At 35.1% G+C, this 18148-nt stretch overlaps 1 protein-coding gene across 1 annotated transcript in view; it reads left to right on the top strand.

Moving 5' to 3' along the window:
* LOC143387541 (uncharacterized) overlaps positions 1–14755 on the top strand; it is a 46913-nt gene extending 32158 nt beyond the window's left edge. Inside the window, exons 11-13 of the mRNA XM_077108435.1 lie at positions 2076–2227; positions 7236–7445; positions 13699–14755. The gene's annotated coding sequence lies outside the window, so the exon portion shown is untranslated. The remainder of the gene's footprint in view (positions 1–2075; positions 2228–7235; positions 7446–13698) is intronic.
* Positions 14756–18148: the final 3393 nt, after the last annotated feature.

The following is an 18148-nucleotide window of genomic DNA, read 5'->3' as shown; positions in this document are numbered from 1 at the left end:
ATTCAATTTGAAAAAATATAAAGTACAAATGAAAGGAAAATTATGAGATTGATAATAAAGGAAATTTATATAACGTTCCAGCAGAGACAAGGAGCGTCAGTATCAAGTAGTGGGGAGGAGACAACAGGAGCACCAGGGCGGGGTGAGCAGAGAGAAAAGGGGAATAGCATTTGGTTCACCACACAAACCTCAAAACCTTTTATCATCCCGGATTCTTGATCTACCCACCTGCCTTTTCTGTAAACTAATAAAAGATAACAGTTTTTCAATTCGTGATATGGCCTTTCATTTACTTCACATGATAAGCACTTATTTTGCTTTTTTTCCTAAATTTTCACATCTGGATCATAAAATGAAAAATTCTGGGGAAGTCTCATAAATTTTATGCAATCTTTCAACTTTATCGTCAAAACTTCAAAGTTAAAAGCATATGGTTCATTCATTCAGCTCTCCTAGTATGTGAATTTTTGGTCTGGAATTTATTTCCAGTCAAGTTGTAATGTAAAATCACACGTAAAATTGCCATACTTACTCCGCATTACAAGTTATGATATTGAATTAGGTATAATTATTAATTTTTCCTTTTCCTTTTCCCTTAGCAAGTCTCAAGAGTTACAACTAGTGAACTACTTTTTTCTGTATGTAGCATATATTTATCATAAGCTGCTTGTTTCGTATACTTCACAGAAAAAGTGCATTTTTCTTCTTTGTAAAGAAAAATATAAATATATCTTCTCTGGATTCATAAATATGTACATTCATATGTGTACACACAGTCATACATGCACATAAAGACATATGTTTATTACACCAACATTCAGGCTTTATGATGTATAACTAGCAGGTTAGCAGGTACTAAAAATCATTTTGACCATCCTTTAACACTAATTAGGGTATGCAAAAACTTTATTCTATTTCCCTGCAATGTATATAAAGAGATCATAGGTTAGTTTAAACAAATTTATTAAAATAGTTTACTTTTTGTAAATTAGAAAACACAGAATTGGAAATTTGCAACTTAGAAGAAGAATGTGTCTCTATCAAAATTCTTAGAAGTACAGGAAATTGATTTTACTAGAATAGGTTAAAATTATTTCAAAATTAATAGATTTTTGTTCAATATTTTTTAAATATTTTGCTGTCAGTGAGATATTTACCATTAAAGTATCATTGTAATGCTTTGCTAGGTACATCCAAAAATAAGAGTGGAGTCTTAAAACTGAACGAAATAACTGCCTAAGATCATAATATTAACTTATGTGTCTTTAAGACAGCATTCTCCAGAATCTAATTTAATTGAAATGGCTTTGCCTGTGTAAACTTCTAAGATTTCACTGTTTAAACTAATAAGTTTTCACTGTTTAGTTTTGCTTTAAGCAAATGCAGCATTTTGTTTGTTCATAAAACATTGGATTAAATGTATAGACTGATATGAATAGCTCTCCATCATTCCACATGTACCACTGGCAATTGCCCCTTTGTGTATTATTGTCATTGTGGATGTGGTGTATTATTCTCATTGAGAACAAGATTCTATTCCTAACTTGCTCTTTGGGGAAAATGAGTGTTTCACAAGAAAACGTTCTCTCTCCTTACCATCATAAATAGTTTTCAAATTTAAAAGACTCTGTGAAGGGCCTGGGGTTGTAGCTTAGTGGTGGAGCACTTACCTAGCATGCATAAAGCACTGGGTTCAATTCTCAGCACTGTGTATAAATAAATAAATAAAATAAAGGTTTATCAACAACTAAAAAGAATTGTTTTAAAAAAGGAGAAATGCAACTACTAGTATTCTTGATATAGTGAATTATTAAGTATTTGTTTTCAAAGTACAATGAGTTTTTACTCTTAAAATTAGCTTAGGGTTTGACTTTTTGTAGGATGTTACAGGAAATTAATTTTGCTCTCCCCATCCAACTGTAGTTTATTCTGTTTTTATTTGGATGAATAGTAATTTAGTGATAAAATGATTGATTTTTTGTTTTTGTTTGTTTTGTTAAAGCTAATGTAAGATTTCCAATGGGAGAGGGTGAATGCCTTGATGTTCTTGTAACATGTGCTCTTTGCCTATTCAGGCAATGCTGGATGTGGCTGCAAAGCAAGGTTGGCTGGTGACTGCCCTGAATACCAGCAACCTCGTTCAGATGTTGATCCAGGGCCAGTGGTTAAAAGATTCTTCTCTTCTTACACTACCAAACATAGAACAGCACCATCTTCACCTTTTCAGGTAATTGTCTTAATTTGCAATGTAATTTTTTAAAGTTTTTTAATGGATTTTTTTGGGGAGGAGTGGGTATTTTTGGGAATCAGACCAAGGGCTTCATGCATGCCAGGCTGTACCATTGAGTTACACCCCCAGATTCCCCAAATTTCCCTTATTAAAATACATATAGACACTGGAATTTCATGTGGTGCCTACAATATTGATTCTTTGGCTTAAAAATGCCCCTTTCCCAGAAGGAGACCTGCCCTCAGTACCAAGATGAACCACAATTCATTTTAACCTTCTCCTACCTAAATTGTGTGTTCTCCCTTTGCAATATTAAATATGTTTCTATTTTAACTGCATTTATTCCTTTACATTATCAGCTTTATTTAAGAAAACATTATTAAGGTGCTTTGTGATCTAAAACCAAGATATATAGGCAGCTTCTGTTATGTAGAAGAGACTGAGGGATCTGAAATCCATTGTCCAAAGTAAACCATGGGGAGCTGGGGTTATGGCTTAGTGGTAGGGCTCGCCTAGCACATGCAAGGCACGGGGTTCAAGCCTCAGAACCACAGAAAAATAAATAAATAAATAAAATAAAGATATGTGACCTATGACAACTAAAAGAAAATGTTTTTAAAAAATAGTAAATTATGGATCGGAAATGTCCAAAACTAGATAGTCAGGTGTAGTGGGAGTTCAAGATATAATCTGTACTGAGTTTATAATAGTATCGAATAATTCAACCCTTAGGTCTCACATACATGGCTACAAATGTTTCAACAAGGAAAAGAACAGTACAGTATACAAGCTAGATTGACAGTGTTTAAATGAAAATATCCTTTCACACCAATGTTTCACAGCAGTTGAGATACCTTGCAGACAGAATGTTATTTCACAGTTATGGAGATAACCAAAATAGTCTGGCTTGCCATCATTCACCCTCTACCTCTTGTCAGCTGCATGAGGATCACAGTTATTTAAACCATCCAAGTACAGATGCCAACAAGAACCTCAGGAACACCTGGGGTCCCCTAAGAAAAATCCCTAATTTGAATCAAGTGTTCTGGGTGACAGGGTGACAGGTATGCTTGAGTCCCTACCATAGGATGTCCCTGGAAACTAACAGACACATTCACAGAGTGAGCCATAGCAGCAACAGGTGGCAGGGAGAGAAGGTAGATATATCTACAACTTGTCAGAAACTCTTCTGGTAAGGTTCTGAAGGTTATGTGAGTTGGATTTCAGCAGTATAGAAAGCACATTAAAGGCACAACCTCACACAGCATCATCTATCAGGGAATCTGCTGGAGGGTGTAGGAGATTTGTTCCAATTTTCTTATCACCCTTAAAAATTCAATATTAATGTAATTTCGACTATATTTTCTTCTTACTATAACTTTTAGGTGGCTTGTGTTCCTGTGATCTGGCACAACTTAAAATTATCTCAAAGATCTCCAAAGTGTACTTTAAATTCTGTGCTCCCCAAACTTAAAATTTAAAATTTTATTCAAGTAATTATAGTTGACACTTGCACACATTCACCAAAATCATGTCAAGGTTTCACATCAGCACTTTTATCTCCATGGAAACATTGTTTCACATTGGTGCTTCCTATAGAAAGACATCCACTGCATATGAACTATTTTACGTATTTACTGAACCTGATACATTATTTACAGTTTACAGATTTCATACAATGATAGTGATACTGCCTTAGGTTGATATAAAGAATGTTAGGCAATATTTAAAACTTAATATAATGGCCTATAAAGAGTTATATCTTAATTTTTAACAATTGTTAATATCATACACACCAATGTTATCAGAAAATCTAACTTGTGCTTTGAAAGAGTTATTTTGTTGGTGTTGATATAAGTTCTAAGGAAATGGAAACCAGTTATAAAGTGCTCACGTGCTAGGTGCCAAACTTCCATTGAGTGCCACTCTGAACTGATTCATGCCTGTGTAGGGAAAGACCATATATTCAGCTCCATGGTTGAGAAGGAGCTACAGGCCACCAAAACAAAGCAGGTAAGGACGCCTTGCTCTGTGAAGTTGTACCAAGAGTTTTCTAACGTAGGGTGTGGGTTTTGAAGTCAGTCCCACCTGTGTTTAAATTCTGTCTTTGCCATTTACTAACCATGGAAACATTATATATATCTTATGACATTCTTATGAAAGTTAAGCAAAATAGTATTATGTAAACTGCTTTATATAGTTCTTGTCATAGAATAATAATTGACGAAATGATAGTAATAGTGATTAATAACATTACTGGCATTATGAGAACTTGTTCAGTATAAGGCTTTCAAGCTTGCTTTGGAAGGCTCCATTTAACCTTTCCATCACCAGATTGCATTACCCAGGAGCCTACTCCATCTCTTCTAGGGAGTTTTGCCCTTTTTATGGTAGGGTATATTTTCATCTAATTCCTTCAATTACTTGTTTATGTTCCACTCTTATTTTAATTACATTATTGTTCCTAGATTCAAAGAGATTCTTTCAAATAAACCCATTATTTGTTCACTATGTAACTTATGAGGAAAGTTAAATCTAAACAATCTTTGGAAGGCCAAAAACCAAATGAACAATGCCAGATACTTGGCTTTCTAGCCTTTTAAGTCTTAAGCAGTTTTACCCTAAATGTGTCAAAAGTGAATGTTCAGGATTTATAACATGATTATATTGATTTGTATGTACAAATATTAAAGAAACTTTTAAAACATGTCTCTTTTTCTTTCCAAGTAAAACTTTTTTTTGAACAAGACTTGTTATAATTAGTTCAGGGAGAATTCACAGGTAAACTTACTTAATTTATTTGCATAAATTTCCATTCTGTTATCTTTAAAACCAAATGCAAATTGGCTCTGTCTGATATGATGATGGTTATTTTGGCTCAAAAGTGCATCAATTTTGCAGAGCAATCTGGTATCGGCTTTGCAGTGAGGCGATCCCAGGTAACATACAAATCCTGAATTATTCCAGAAATTAGTATGTTTAAAGCATCAATTTAAGTGCTAATTGCAGTAGTAATGAGAAAAAGCAGTACGACTATGAGATTTGCATCTCCTACCCCATCAGTATGCCTGAAATGGTTGCTGACTGGCAGAGGATTTGACTGCTAATTAAATAATTGTATGCATGGAAGTGCTCTTGCCTGATTCAATAGATGAAGATTAATCCTCAGATAGATTTGTTTGGCTGGTATTGAAATATCTTAGCAGTTTCTTTTAAAAAGCTCATGTTTTATATACATAAATATACCTATATACCAAATAAATATATTTGTACACATTATAAGTTAAAACATAATAATAAGTCCTACAAAAAGATGTCATATGTAAATATAAGCCAGTTAGACATTTGGAAGCTTTGTAAAGAAAAATCTCAGTGAGTTGCTAATATCAGAAAACATCATATTGGTGACTAATTTAATGGTATGAGTACAAAAACATGAAGTCCTGCTTTGTGTGGTAAATATTACTTTCCTTGTTTCACAAAATTAAATGTTTTGCAGAAATTAAATATTTAAGTGTTCCCTCGACCACTTTTCTGTGTCGGCCAATATTAGAATATTAATTAGTGCAGCTTCTGAACTCAGTGACTTTTGATTCTAGTAGGAGATAGACCATCATTTGTACTTGAAGTACATTTTATAGCTTGACAATTTCAATTTCAGAAGTCTAGTTGTAGGCATAATTTCAAATTCACAAGACAAGTTACAGGATTGGAGTTGAATTGAAATTTTGCATTGGATCTATTTTTTTATCTTATTTTTTTTAATTCCTAAGTGATAGTTTGGTTCATCAGGGCTACTGCGTTTGATTATATATACCAGCAACACTAAAGTCTTAGCAAACAGAAAATTAAAGCTTATAAGGAAATCCATACCATATATAAAAGAACTAAAAGGAAAACTAAAATTAAACTCGTTGTGTAACTTTAAAAATGACCTTAGAAGATAACAATTGATAAAACAGCTATTAAGAAGTTGTCTTGGGCTGAGGTTGTGGCTCAGCGGTAGAGCATTCACCTAGCTTGTGTGAGGCCCTGGGTTCGATCCTCAGCACCCCATAAAAATAAATAAAGATATTGAGTCCAACTACAATTAAAAAATAAATAAATGTTAAAAAGGAAGTTGTCTTGACCTATAGTTACATTACCACATAATTGTAAATGTTAAAAAAAGGTTACAGTTACCTAGTCCTAAAGTTTATTGTGTTATATACTTTCCGTGGATATAAGCTTCACTCTTTCATTTGTTCATTCAGCATTGTTAAGCATGTACTATTGGAATACTGATTACTCACAAATATCTTTTAATTTAAAAGGCAAGAATAAAGTTGGTAAAATATTTCTACTCTTTTAATATGTGTGATTTTAACTGGTACTTTCAGCATGATAATGCCAAAAAAACCTATTTGTTTCTACAAGGAACCCTAGTCTTACAGGATTCCCTGTGTTATATGACAAGTGTCAGTGGATTATACTGACATCAACAATTGCATCACAAATTTATTTTCAGATTTCCTTTATATCGCTAAGTAATGTTTTCTACCTTAAAAGTCACATAAATGTTAAAATAGATGCTTCTCTTTTAAAAAAATACAATAAAAACTTTTAGTCCCTCTTTTTTTTTTAGTATAGTCAATAACCACTCAATATGAAGAGGCATTTATAAGTTAAAAGTTTAGATAATAACTTTTTGGTTTATAAAAAAAACTTAAAGAAGATTTTAAAAAACACTGTTCTACATATATTCACCTATGTACAAGTACAAGAAAAACTAGGGAAACCTGAATAATCAGTGCATTGTGTCAATGTCAGTATCCTGGTATTGAAAAATGCCACCATTGCATGATACTGGGTAAATGACGCAAAAGATGTCCATTATTTCTTTCAATTGCATTTAATTCAGAATTAATCTCAAAATTAAAAGTTTGATTTTTTCTAAAATTACACTATTTCTTAATTGATTACTCCATGTGACATTTTTTTGTTGTTTTTCCTTTTTTCTTTTTAGGCATGGAATTTTTTATCTCATTTGCCAGTGATAGATGTTGGCATCAGTGTTAAAGGCTCATGGAATGACTTAGCTGAAGGACACAATGAACTCTCTGTCTCAACTCTGACTGCAGACAAACGAGATGACAACAAATAGATCAGATTGCACGCTGATCAGGAGTATGTGCTCCAAGTCAGCTTGCAGAGAGTCCACTTTGTGTTCCACAAGGTATAGTATTTGGTCTCCATTCTCAAATATTTGGCACCAACAACCAGCATATGCCACCACACATATCTTTTCTATTACTAATGTGTCTGTGTCATTCATGAATCCTGCTTTCTCAACTGGCCTTAACCAGCAAGAGTCAGTCTTTGACAGTAGTCAGTCAGTTTTCATGTGCCATTTTTCAACCCCAGAATATCCACCTTACATAATCATATATTGCCTGGAGTACTATTCTCAAAGTGTGGTTTACACACTCAGTCTAGCAGAATTTCCTGGAGTGCCTTTATAGTATAGATTCTTGGCCCCACTACTGAATGACTGAATCAGAATCTCAGGGTCTGAGTGAATCGCAAAACTGAAGCTCTTTTGGGTGCCCCACTTGATCTTTTTTTGTTTTTTTTGTTTTTGTTTGTTTTTTTCTTGTACCTAGGATTGAATCCAGTGGCCTCACACATACTAGGTAATGCTCTACCGTTCCCAGTCCCCCCATGTACACATGATTGTTAAGGACATTAAAGTTTGAGAAGTACCGCACTAGAGGCACTTTGGTATAGGAACCACAACAGGCCAGATGCAGATGAAATTGAAGCTTTCCTTCTTAGCTCTATTGAATTTTAATAAGATGCTAAGCTTTTCTGAGACTCAGTTGCCACATCTAGCTGCTTACTTCATTATAATGCATATGAGAGAGCTTTGTGAATTTCATACAGACCAAAAATGTACAGTAGTTTTATTTTAAATTACTATGCTCTTTTCTGTATCCTCTGACACCAAAATTAATTATTTAGTCCTCTAAGAATATTAGTACACATAGTGCGAGCTGATTGGTTTTTAGTACCATAGTAATTGAAATAAGAAATAATTTGTCCATTTTTTTCTTTTTATCCTAGTGGATTCAGGGTTTTTAATATCTAGAGTAACCCTCTGGGATGAGTAAGCCCCTCTGTTTTCATAGAATAGTCATGTGTATTGTTACAATGTCCTTTCAGTACAGGTCTCACTTCATTTCATTTCTAATACTAAATATCAGCCAATACGAACATGAACTGATAGGCCTCTAGCATTTAAGAGCTTCAATATGAGCATTTCTAGATGACTTACTAAATTCCAGCTTCCAAAAAATAATAATCATAAACTAATCATAGAAATAGTTATAAAAATCATAATAATAAAGATAAAATCATGGAGCAAAGGTAGATTTCTTTTTTTTAACCTTCAAAATCTACTTTAAAATTAGATTTAATCATGTTCAAAAAAATTGTAGATTTTATTCCTAACTGCTATGGAACTATATTACTCTCTGGCTATGTTTTAAAATGCTATAACTGAAGCATCTCCCCTTGGAATACAGAGTGAAATCTCAATAGGAACATGTCATTATTAATATGTTTTAGGCCATAAAGTCATTGTCTTAAAGACACATTACAATAACCTTGTTTTTGTAAAAGTTGGTCCAAGATAAAGACTCCAGATTCTGTCATTACATTAGTACTAGTCTTTTGTTTTTAATTTAAAAAATATATTTTTTAGGTATAGTTGGACACACAATCCAACTTCAAAATATATTATAAAACTATAGTGACCCAAACTATCTGTGGTGCTAGCACAAATATAGACAAAGACTAATAAAACAGGATTTTTCAAACCCAGAAATAAATTCATGCACTTAAAATCAAATTGTTGGCAAAGACACCAAGATCATGCTTTTGGGCAATTACCCTCTTCAGTAAATGCTGTTGAGAAATCTAGATGTCCACACATAGATGTATGAGATTAGATTCCTCTCTCACACCACATTCAAAAATTAACTTGAGATGGATTAAAGGCTTACATATGTAAGATCTGATACTATAAAACTAAAAAGACCATTTTCAGCAAAAGATTATAAATAAGAATGAAGAAAAAACCCAAAGAATGGGAGAAAATATTTGCAAATTCTTTACCCAACAAGATCTTAATATCAGAATATATAAGGAACTCAAAGAAAAAAAAAAGAGAGAGAACTAAATTGAAAAGAACACAAATAAATGGAAATTCATTTTATCTTCATGGATTGGAAAAATTAATATTGTTGAAATGTCCATATAACCCAAAGTGATCTACACGTTTAATCATTTAATGCTGATGATTAGAACTGGGAGGGCAGGATGAAAGAGGATTCCAGTTAAAATAGTATTAGCAAGACTCTGAAATAGCCCAACCTAGAGTGTCTAGCTGGTCTGCATTTTCTTTTTCTTTTTTTTTTTTTTTCACTGAAGCAAAAGTAGAAAATTTATGGAAAATCAAACAGAAAAATAACCTCAAACAAGTAACAAAGCAAAGACTAAAAGAAAATAAGAGGGAAAATACCTAAATTAAGACAAAGCTCCAAACTATTTCAAAATGATGAAATTATATTGGATATGGTATCTAAAAGATGGAGGTGGGGGATGGGATCTGATGTGGGTGTGGCTGTCAACAGAGGACTGTGGGAAAATCCTTGGGGAAAGCAGAGGTCCCTCATTCCTGGAGATGCAGGCTGCTGCTGCACTGGGCTGCGGACGAAGATCCCTGTAAATTAGGAAAGAGTGATAAAATTGGCTACGGGCGGGGTCAGCATTAAGGGAAGGAAATGCACCCAGGAACACCCATTCCACTCCTGGACTGGAGACTCAGACACTTCCAGGTGACTCAAATGACAGGTGGGGACAACAATTAGATGGAATAGTAACCGAAGGGAGGACCTGAGGGACCTGTGGAAGGTGGCAGGTGCAGAACTCCCATCCATTCAGAAATATGCTGGACATGATTTGTCTGGGTCTTCAAGGTCACCTTCCTCAGGCTCTGCAGTGGAGTCTATTCAAGGTGGCTTCTAGTTCCTCATCCTCTCCCCTGAGGGGCCAGGCACTCTCCTGGGCCTGAATGAAGAAGCTTCTGGTTCTTCTTGGGCTGAGGTAGTGGACATCTTTGCAGGATGGGCATGGACAACAGAAGCTAGACCAGGATGGGCCTGCCCAGGTGGAGTGTGCCCAGGATGAGCGCGAGGCCTCCCGAGGCATTGTGCAAATGGGTGACAGCCTCGTTCAGAGTTGGGTTATATCTTCTGTTGCACCGTAAACCAATTCTGCACCAGTTGCTCCTCTAGGCTGAGGCTGGAGGCCAGGGCCACCATGGTACCGTAGGATGGATAGGGGTCCTTCAGGAAGTGTGCCTCCAACTCCTGCATCTGTTGCTTGCTGAGGGTCAAAATAGATCAATCCGAGGTCGATGGGCCCAGCATATTGGAAGGCTTTCCATCTCATCCATGGCAGCGGAGGCTCCATTCAGAGGAAAGGGAGGTCTGCATTTTCAAAGAGTCCAGCAAACAAAAACCGAAGTCTGTGAAGTAACCTTGAGTTAGTAAAGACTGCAAACCTCATGCACATGCCATGGAATTCTTGGAAAATTCACCAGTGCTCAGGGCTTGACACTGAAGAAACTATATTTAGAAAATCAATCTGATGTACATGTAGGAATGGTATGACTAAGAAAGTCAAGGAAAAAACATTCTGAAAATAATTTAATACAGAGTATTCCTTAGTAAGGAGTCCTGAGGGGCCAGAGAAGGTTTTGAAAAGAATATTTTGAGAGTAGAACAGAGAACCAGTAGAAAGAGGAGACACCCAAGAACCTAACAGGGAAAGCATCCATGTCTGTTGTGGTTAATGGGTAACAAATAGGCAAGAGGTCAAGGAAGCATGAACTAAGTCAAGGGTCTTTGAATGTAGTTGTCATTAGTGATGGTTAAGTATTTCAGCAAAACAGGAAGGCAGAAACTCTGAGAGTAGGAGGTAAGGATCTGAGTGGGCAACTAGAAAGGATAGGTAATGAATAAGTAAATTATCTGGCTTCACTCCTAGATCCCATGCTATCACCTGTATTGAGGTGGGTGATGATAGGGCAGACACTAATTGGTAAGAATCAGCCTGTTTCCTTCCAATATTTTCCCTTGCCACATCCATTAATGTAAATTAATGTATTTGTATGTGTACATATATCCCCATTATATATTTGTAATTTATTCCTATTACATTTTCTATTGCATGTAGGACCAACTAGAATACAAGATCTGAAACCCTCCTTTTCCTGTTCTTTCAAATTCCACAGATGGCTTTGGTGGGAAGAAGATACAGTGACATGAGATAGTTGGTTACCAAATATTACACACACAAGTAATACTTTAACAAAGTCAAAATACAAAATCAGCCCTCCCCCTCAAATTTCAGCATGCCCTTGTAGTGAATCACTAATCAGCGTCCTTGGAAAACTGCAGTCGTTTCCCAAGCACATCTTCCACATCTGTCAGCAAACCCTTTCAGCTACACCCTTGAATTCGTCCAGACACCTCCACCCCTACCACCCCTTGCACGCTACCTCCTGATGGGCTTCCCACCCATCATGCCCCTTCACAAATCTTTTCTCTACACAGTCAGCCTTTTGAAACCTAAGTCTTAACAGGAGTCTGCTTTGCTCAAGAGATTCCAATGCCTTTCTCAGAAATAAAACTCAGATCCTTACAGTGCCTTCCAAGGCCCTGCCTGGTCTGCTGTCTCCTCCCTTCACCTCCTTCTCATTTATCTCCTTACTCTCCCTCCTGCTCAGTTCACATCAAACCATGGGTCATATTGCTGCTGGTTGAAAACCCTCTGCCCTTTCACTCCCTCAGTCGGAAAGCTTTTCCCTGCCTTGTTAGGCATGTCTGACCATCTTAGTTTAAGTGCCATGCCCATCAGTCATACCCATTCTCCTGTCCTATTTGTTTTTTCTCCATCATTTCTATCACCACTATAAAAATATCCTTTAGTTTATTACTGAAGCAGGAGTCTCTCCTGACTAAGATTCAGGAAGGCAGAAATTTTTGTCACTTTTGTCTTTTACTGTAAAACCAGGACTGACAGCATGTCCTGTCTTGTGGTAGTGTTCTAGACCACTCTATATGGTCAAAGACCAAACAGACTCCATCTTCCCCTGAGACTCCCTGTCATGTAAAAAATGCTTCTCCCATGGGAAAGCCCCACTTCTGTACCCATCAATAGTTGCTTAGCAAAGCATATTTGGCAACACAAAATGGCAATTCTTATACAATGTAAAATTGTTCTCTCTTTGGTTATCATTTTTCTTGGACAATGTACCCTCTCCAAGACTGATTGTCTAAATGTGAGTAACCATTCAACTTGTACTCAACTAGGGACATTTTGACCCACTCCCCCTTCTACTTATGATTTTAGATCTCATGAAATTTGTTTTGAATCATAGCAACAGCTACTTATGATTAGTACGGTTTTGGACTACAAAAAGTGTACCCAAATCCCAGGAGGGAGTTAAAAGGTATAGACTTGCAGCCTACCCCTTGGCCTGCCAGCTGGTGGATCTGAACCAATGGCTGATGAATAAGGTTTTTGTCTCCTGCTTTAACATCGACTTGGTGATTTAATGCAATCTCACCTTAACAATAGCTCAATAAATATTTCATGAATCACTAAATGTTCATGGGCACTCAGATGAATAATAAAATACCCACACACCTCCACTTTATTCTAGAAATCACAGCTATTCTTAGAGGCGCAACAAAAACTAAGTACTAACCAGATCTTCTTATATCTTCTGTCAAGGAAAAATTTACTTAATTGGTATTTTGATGATAACAATGATGGTGATTTAAGGCAAAGGAGAGTGAATTTTTTTTTATATAGCAATAGATCTTGGATATTACAAGTATTCTAAAATTTCAAATGAATAAGACCATTTTAGTTTGCCTCCTAAACATAAGCTTCATATATCTAAAGAATAAGGATTGGTAATAATTTGGGCCTTCTGCCTTTCAGAAATAATCCAAAGTGAGTAGGCAAAAAATACGTCATAAACCACCTTCTTTTCAAAAAGAAAAATGAACTTGAATTAAGTTTTTAGCTTTCAAATAAGTGTTAACTGAATATAGAAATTGGTTTCAAAGACATGCATTCGATAAGCTTTTTTTCCTGCTTTCAAAACTAAAAATTTTAGGGACTGGGGTTGTTACTCAGTGGTAGAGCACTTGCTTCTCATGAAGGGGGCCCTGGGTTTGATACTTAGCACAACATAAAAATAAACAAATAAAAATTAAGATACTGTGTCCATCTACAACTAAAATAAATAAATAATTTTTAAAGATAAATTAAAAATAAAAGTTTTAAATCTAGACAACACAAGAAATAAATATTTTGAGCTTAAGAAGTTTTGTTATGTTATTTCTTTCCAGGTTCTCAAAAATTCTGAGAATAATTGATTTTTGGTTGTCCTGAAAGCCTATTTTTTTAGATTGCTACAGCCAATTCTGGAACTCACCAAAGCCAATGACCCATTTTTCAAAATGCCCTTAAAGGTGTCAAATGTTATTCCTTTGTGGGATGAATGAAACTTCGGAAATAACCAAATAATTTCTGAGAAGGAGAAGGCTGATAACACAGAGTAATGCTGACTGCCAAAAGTGAAACTACTTTTCTCATGACTTGTGAATTGACATGAAAGACAATCAAAAAAGAGAAGTCCTAAGAGTGTTCTTCATGACAACATGTCAGGATTGGCACATATTCTCCAAAAGTAGCAACCTAAAAGGACACAATTTCTTTGGATATGTAAGTTCTAGGTTTATAACTGCCTTGGGTCAAATTGTATATATGGGTTAATTTAAAAAAAAAAACTAAACAGAGTGAACTGGCAAAAAAAAAAAATGAGTCTCTAATAGTTTTATTATTACATGTCTTACATTTAAGCTTTTAAGCAATTTTGGGTTGATTTTTGTATTTGGTGAGCAATGAGGTCTAACTTCATTCTTCTGCAGTTTTCCCAGCACCATTTATTCAGGAGACAGTCCAGTTAAAATGGTGGAATAAGTTCTGGTGTTCTATAGCACAGTAGTGATATGGCTAGCAATATTAATCAAACATTTCAAAACAGCAATATTTATTGACTACTTCAAAATAACTAGAAGGAAAGTTTTTAATATTCTCACCACGAACAAACATATAAAGTGATGGATATGCTAAGTACCCTGATGCAATTTGTTGCATAATGGACACATGCATCAAGACCCTCATTGTACTCCATCAATATGTACAATCATTTTATGTCCATTAAAAACAAGATACATTTTTAAATAAATAAAATAAAATTATAGAAGATAAATTTTGGATTAAAATGAGAAAAAAATCAAACTTCACACTATGGTTAAAAAATAATGAATAGGCAAACTATCAATGGAAATCTTCATTAATCAAACATTATCTTCCTCAACATAACTGTTTCTCTCTACCAAACTCCAGGACACACTGGAAACAAGTCATTGAATATTTCTTTAAATATCTGAAATCAATATCGCATGAAAGTGTTTAAAATTCTAACAAAGAATGCTGATAACTTCAATTTTATCTTCAAATAAATTCTTCTAATTACAATACAAAAATGGCCTGATTATGGGCTATTTACCAAGAGTGTGCATCTTTATCTGTGTTACTTGAGCTCATTAGTATTTTCAGAAATATGCTTTACTGTCTTTCACAACATGATTTCACCAGGGATCTAGAAGGAATAGGAACAGCTTATGAAGAAAAGCTATATTTGCTATGCCAAAAGAAGCAGTTCTTGTTTGTGTGATTGATTGGTTGTTTTTTTTTTTTTTTTGCAAGTACAGAAATGTTTTATTATCAATTCCTTACACAATAACACCACTGTATTAAAAGATTATGCAAGACACCAAAGGGTTACTCACAACTCAAAAAAGTTTATAAAGAATTTTTTACCAAAAGTTCAGTCCTTGTCTCTGATGCCAATCCAATAATAAGGAGATCATTTTGAGAAAAAATGAAAAAGGTTTATTGCTTTGCTAGCAAAGAAGAAGCACAGCCCTGTCCCAGAGGCTGTGATTCTGCACATCAAGGAGCAGGAGACTTTTAAGAGGTGAATCAAAGGCTACATTCCACCTGTTCTCTGTTGGAGTTGTAATTTACTTAGGAGATAGTCATTTCTGAGATCTGGTACCATCCCCAAAGTCATTCCTATGGTGGATGTATGCTCAAGGACATCTCCCTAGGATGGGGAAGAAAGGTAATCCTGTTTCCCCTGAGATTAGGGACAGAGAGATTAGGGAGGAGCAGGGAAAGAGGGAGAGAAAGAAACATGTCCATTTTAAAAATAAATTGCAGTGACAGAGCAGCAAGGTATATTCAAAGCATAACATGGACCACTGTAAGAAATTCCATCACTTTTCTGTAATTCAGAAACCAACAAAAAGAATCCCTAAAATTCCTTGAGATTGGACATGTTTTTTTTAATGAGCTTCTGGGTTGCTACTTCACCCCATGTTGTATTTGGTGATCCAACCACATTTTGAAAGATTGAGAGTAATTTATCCTATTGACTCCCCTCTGTTCCCATGTCCTCACCCATAAAAACAGAGGTAACTCTTGCTCAGGCTTCCTCTCACACAGCAAGTGTTGGATCAATTTCATTAAATGAATCATTTATGTGAAAATGCTTAGAAAATTATAAATAATTAAAAATAGCAAACAAAATGTGAATGGAAGTCTAAGTTAGTAAAACTAAGAATAATGTCATTCTCAGGGTTGATTTTATGTGTAAGGTAGTAGACTAAGAACACACTTTGCCATCTCCACTTCTACCAAAAACAATAATTTTTTGTATTTGTGTTCCATTTCTCAGGAATAGGTATTCCACTTCTGAAATGCAAATGAATTTATATTTTCAGTGTAGCTCAGTACACATATGGAAACGTGAGTTACTTCATTGGAGCTTTTCTGTGGGTATTTCCTGAGACCAGGTTTTGATGGGATAGTACACAGCCCCTAGAAAGACCAGAGAGGTCTGACTGCCTCATTTCTACTCATCTGTGTTCTGGAGACAAACTTCACCACTTCGCAGAATACTAAGGGCCATTTCTGATGTCCAAATCAGCAGAAACGGGGATCTCTCTGGAGTAGAAGAACTTTTGAGAGCAGGAATATGGGGTACCTCACACTCTCATTGAGTGTATGGATCATAAGGTTTGTTACACCTAGAGTGAAATAAAATGGTTAAGCAAGTTCTGTAGTGTCCTTAAAAGCATTTATGTACTCTGCTTAATATTGCAAGTCATACCACTCTGCCCAATCTTCCTTGGAGTGGTGTTCCTCCCATGCTTACATAAGCATGAAAATCAATTTAACTATATTCACTAAAAATCTAAACCCTTTCCTTCTAAAAGCAAATGTTTGATCTTTTACTTTCAGAAGCAACAATTTTTATATGATTTTATCCAACTTCTGAAACTTAATTCTAACAAAAAAATAGGGAGGAACAGATTAGGCCTCTGGCTTCTAATATAGTGCTTCTGTTAGCAGAGGCAATGAGAATAATATAGACGTCTTTGTAAAACCTCAATCTTATTTTCTGATCCTTTAGAAAATTCATTCCTCTATAAACACATTACCCTACAAGTGGCCTTTGGAGAAATTGAAACATTGAAGAAATCCTTAGATTGCTGGAAAGAACATTCTCCATGGACAATTCTAATCAATTACAGAAACATAACTGTACCCAGATCATGTAAAACACCACAGTGATGATCCTGGTTTCTGTCCATCTTATAAAATTCTGCAACTCATAAACATCAAACCTGCTGCTGTTTGCAACAATCCTGCCCAGAAAAAAAATCACTCTCAATTAATTGTTACTTTTTCATGCTGCAAACAATTGTACATCTGCATCTTCTATTTCAGTTTTGTCCTTTTGTTATCTTTGTCCACAGTGTTAATTATTTTTGGATGTTTTATCTCATCCTCAAACAATATACTTGAAACACTCCTGGGGATGCATTGCATAAATATTGAATGTGTTAAAGACAGAGTCTGAGGTAATTCAGAATGAATTTAAGTAAGTTGACTGGAATCAGTTTTTACTTAGGAAATCTTCTAGGAACAATCCTGGCATATTTAAAATAACTGTTCACAGAGATGCAATCTGCATGTTCATTCCAGAAAATCCATGAATCAGCAATCATAAAGGAAAAACACCAATTAAAATGCAGGAAAACTGCTAAAAAGGAATTTAGAAAAACATTACCAGTTACAATAATAAAAAAAACTAGGAAAATGCTGTCATAACAAAAATCTTTTAATAAGATCAGATGAATGGGGCTGGGGATGTGGCTCAAGTGGTAGCATGCTCGTCTGGCATGCGTGCGGCCCGGGTTCGATCCTCAGCACCACATACCAACAAAGATGTTGTGTCTGCCGATAACTAAAAAATAAATAAATATTAAAATAAAAAAAAAGATCAGATGAAGATAATGTGACAACAGTGAGATGTTAAATGAAAAAGGAAAATGTGGAGTATACACAAGCTGCAATTACATACATGTTTTATGGATTCAGTGGACAAATAGGAGATCTGTTCCACCTGACAAACAGAGAAGTGGCAACAGTAATTAGAAGTCAAATGCCTTGCATTGCATTTGGAATAATGTCTTGGGTCTGACACCAAGGACACAGGTAATGAAAGAAAGGAAAGCAACCCACAGAAGAGAAGAAAATATTTACAAATCATATCTAGGATACATAAAGAACTCCTAAAACTCAATAACAAAAACAAACAACTTGATTTTAAAATGAACAAAAGACTTGCATAGACATTTCTCTAAAGAAAATAATCAATAA

The sequence above is a fragment of the Callospermophilus lateralis genome, unplaced genomic scaffold (assembly GCF_048772815.1).
Source record: "Callospermophilus lateralis isolate mCalLat2 unplaced genomic scaffold, mCalLat2.hap1 Scaffold_730, whole genome shotgun sequence".
Classification (NCBI taxonomy): Eukaryota; Metazoa; Chordata; class Mammalia; order Rodentia; family Sciuridae; genus Callospermophilus; species Callospermophilus lateralis.
This window is presented reverse-complemented; position numbering and strand designations above follow the sequence as displayed.